Genomic DNA, 4,662 nt, shown 5'->3' with positions numbered 1-4,662 from the left:
TTCTGTAGAAGAGAGAGCAACCATACTTTGCTTCTTTGAATTCCATGTAATTAAACCAGAACCCAAAGAAAAACAATTACCGAATGTAGATTTTCGGTCATCCAAACAACCTCCCCAATCTGAATCACTAAAGCCAACAAGCTCAAACTTATTAGAAGAATAGTGAATGCCAACATCTACTGTGCTTTTCACATACCTCAAAATTCTCTTCGCTGCCCTCATGTGTTCCTCTGATGGATTTGTCATATACTTTGAAACCAATGAAACTGAATAAGCAATATCAGGCCTTGTGTGAGTTAAAAACGTCAAACTCCCCACAATGCTCTTGTATGATGTCTCATCAACAATTTCAGCACCATCATCTCTACATAATGCAACTCCATGAGCAATTGGAGTGGAAAGAGGTTTACAATCAGCCATATCAAATTTCTTCAACATATCTTTTGCATATTTTTCTTGACAAATAAAAATTTCATCTTTACCTTGATAAACCTCCATGCCAAGAAAGTACTTCATGAGACCTAAATCTTTCATCTCAAACTCATTCATCATAGCAACTTTAAATTCATCTTTCATATTTGAACTACTACCCATATATAACAAATCATCAACATACAAACTCACAATGAGAATATCATTACCTTCTTGTTTGTAGTAAAGGCTAGGTTCACTCTTACTTCTTTGAAAGCCATTCTACTGAAAATATCTATCAATTCTTGCATACCATGCACATGGTGCTTGCTTGAGGCTATACAAAGCCTTCTTCAACTTGTAGACATAATTTTCTTTGCCTTGAATCTCAAAACCTTGTGGCTGTCCCACATACACCTCTTCTTCTAAGTACCCATTCAAGAAGACACTTTTCACATCCATGTGATGAATACTCCATTTCTTTTGAGCTGCAAGAGAGAATAGCATCCTAATAGTTTCTTGTCTTGCTATTGGTGCAAAAGTTTTTTCATAATCAATGCCATACCTTTGAGTGAAACCTTTAGCAACCAATCTTGCTTTGTGTCTTTCAACACTCCCATCACTATTATACTTGGTCTTATAGACCCATTTTGTGCCAATCTTCTTCTTCTTATGTGGAAGATCTACAAGCTCCCATGTTTCATTCCTATCAATGGAATCCATCTCTTTATTCATTGCTTGCATCCAAACCTCATTAGCACATGCATCTTCAAAATATGATGGCTCAAAATCAGCTTTAGCAAGTAATGCAAAATTTACTGTCTCACCTATTGGATCTTCTTCATGTGCTTGATTTTGACACCTCTCATAAATATCACTCAATCTTCTTACCTTCCTTGGAGGACTTGAGGATGGACTTGCTCTTGGGATTGGTGAGGGGTTTCTTGGTGGGCTTGGTGATCTTGAAATAGAACCATTAGCTGGCTGCTCATTATCATTATCAGCAATATCATCATCATCCAAAACTGATTTTGGCTTTCCAACATGTTTTTGATGACCATAAACTCCCCCTTCATCAAAAATCACATCTCTTGAAACAACAATCTTATTAGTAATAGGATTGAATAATCTATAAGCTTTGCTTTCCTCACTATAGCCCACAAAAATATATGATTCACTTTTAGTATCTAGCTTTTACCTATTCTGATCAGGGATGCGAACATAAGCCAAACAACCAAATTTTTTTAAATGATTTACGTTAGGCTTTTTCTCATACCATGTTTCATATGGAGTCATCTTGTGTAGGGCACTTGTAGGACTCCTGTTGAGAATATATACGGCTGTAGCAATTGAATCAGCCCAATAAGAATTGTTCAAACCTTTGGTTTGTAACATGCTCCTTGCCATTTCTACCATAGTACGGTTCTTCCTTTCAGCCACTCCATTCTGTTGGGGTGTGTATGCAGTTGTGAGTTGTCTTTTGATGCCATTCATCTCACAAAAATTTTGAAAATCATTTGAGCAAAACTCTCCTCCTCGATCTATTCTCAAACATCTGATTGTGTTCCCTTTCTCATTCTCTACATGAGCTATAAATCTCTTGAATGTATGAAAGGCTTCATCCTTAGTCTTCAAAAAATATACCCAACACAAGCGTGAGTAATCATCAATAAAAGTAATGAAATATGATGACTTACCCAAACTTTGTGTTTGCATTGGACCACAAATATTTGAATGAATAAGTTGAAGTGGGTATTGGGGCCGCCATGCAATGCCTTTTGGAAATGATTCCCTTGAATGTTTCCCTTTTGCACACCCTTCACAAATTTGTTTATGCTCTTCAACCTTAGGCAATCCAAGAACTAATGCATTTGATGTTAGATTCTTCAAACTATTGAAATTCAAATGGCCATACCTGAGATGCCACAACCAACTTTTATCCTCATAAGCCATATTGACAAGCTGATTATCATTTTGACCAAACTTCAAAGGAAACATCCTATTCTTTGTCATAGGAACAACTGTAATCACTTTATTTTTTTGATTCTTATCATAGATAGTACAGTGCATGTTCTCAAATACCACTCTATAATTCTTCTCACATAGCTGCCCAACACTCAATAAATTATGCTTTAACTTGGGAGTATAATAAATATCTTGAACACTTTTCATACCTTCCTTTGTCTGAACATCCATGGCTCCTTTGGCCGCAACATCCGCAGTATTGTTATTACTAAGGGTAATATTGGATCTGTAACTATCATCAAGCTTTGAAAATATTTCTCTGTTACCAGACATATGGTTAGAGCATCCAGAATCCAAATACCAAACATCATTCACATTATTTTCACCTTTCCCATAACACAAAAATAAATTACCCGAGGAAGGATCCTCATCTTGTTGGGCATAATTTTTATTATTGTTACCTGATTTCAATCTACACTCTCTCTCAAAATGTCCATACTTATTGCAATGATAGCATTGGATGTTTGTCATGTCCCTCTTTTAGCAACGTAATTATAACAGGGGATTTGCCTATCATTGACTCTCGTAGGCAAATAATTATGGGAAGAGGGTCGATTTTGTCTTCAAATTAAGTAAGCGGGGCCTACTCATTCCAATATTAAATAAAGGTTGTATTCTAACTTTATAAAGTTAATTATTTAATTTTATAAAGTTAATATTTGTAGTGCAAGATGATTCCGGATAATCTCCAGAAACTTCTCGGCCAGGAGATAAATAGAGGACATAGGGCTCCCTTTTGAAAGCAAGCGGTTTGTGGATTCGATTTCTATTTCATTGGGTGATTTGTAGCCATTGGACTGCAAATTCTCAGACTATCTTTGGGAACGATAACTCCCATTGATAAGCAATCTTGAGGGTGTGGGATATCACCCGAATTATTGCAAAACTGGAAAGGACATCACAGTCATTTCATTGAAGCAGAATTTTGTGGCCTAAGGCCAAATTTCGTGGAGGGTTGACATTGGAAGAAGGAGTTTCCCCAGTGACAAATTGCAGGGCTCGTAGGGAGTTAAAACCTTAGCATTTTAAGAAATCGAGCGGCGAGCAGACTGCCTGGTATCACCGCGTGCAAAAAAAAAAAACCGCGCTGGCAAAAAGACAGTCGTCACTATGGTTCGCGTTGTTTTACCGACTACGTGTGGTAGCGTCGGACTCCTTACAGGCTCCAGTTCGTTAGGGCACGACAAGAATCTCACGCAGGGACAAAGGCCGACAGGCGGCCGCATTAAACCCATGCCGTAAACTTTTTCCGCCATCGGCATCAACTAAATTCGTTCTGTGGGAAGAATCGGGTGGAAGAAATGACTTTCCTCATTTGATTCAGGCGACTCCTCTCAGCATTCACTGGAAATCGCGCGGAGATTAATACCAGTTCGCAGGGAATGAAAACACGGGTTTGAGCTAGAAGAAATTTCTCCCTGACGCACACAAGGTCTAAGTCTGAAAGCAAACGATCCAGTTGAGGGCCGCCTCGAATGCAGTATGGACCATCAATTATTTTAAAAGAGAGGAAGGTTCGGACTCAGGTTCTTATGATTGATTGAAAAGAAATATATTTTGTTAGCAAACCCCATTTGTGTTAAGCTGGACCCGATAATTATTTCTACTATCCTGTTATAGAATATTGTCAGCATTATTAATGGACTTGTTAGCACATGATTACATTTTACTTCATGTATCCTTTTTTTGAAAATTTCAGTCTAGTATTGTTTCAGAAGTTTCAGGGAAGGGTCATCACAGTTAGCTTACAAAGTGTTTGACAGAAGGTTGAACCATCGAAATATAGATTTTGTTATTTATAATCTGTCAAGGATATTTCAATGTTCCTTTTATCAAATATGCCTCTACCTCTTCCTCCTTGAGCACCTCCTCTCCCTCTAGATCCTCTTGAAAAATTCTAATTTTGGCCCCTTCCCGAGCCTTTGTTGTTGTTACTACTACTGCTAGCACCATCGTTCTTTGAAATTTGCAATTGGAAAGAAAAAGCCTTCTCATTAACATTGGTAGATGTGTCCCTTATTCTATCCTCATGTGATATAAGAGATCCAACCAATTCATCATACTCCATGGTAGCTAAATTTTTGCTTTCTTCTATGGCAATTACTACAATATTCCATCTTGGGGTTAGAGATCTCAATACCTTTTGTATTATTTGCTCTTGAGCAATAGATTCACCCAAAGTGGCCATTTTATGAGTCACATCTTTCACTCTCACACAGAAATCTC

This window comes from Cupressus sempervirens, chromosome 11 (genome assembly GCF_028749045.1).
Source record: "Cupressus sempervirens isolate cs-2001-9-10 chromosome 11, ASM2874904v1, whole genome shotgun sequence".
NCBI lineage: Eukaryota > Viridiplantae > Streptophyta > Pinopsida > Cupressales > Cupressaceae > Cupressus > Cupressus sempervirens.
Note: the sequence above shows the minus strand (reverse complement) of the source record.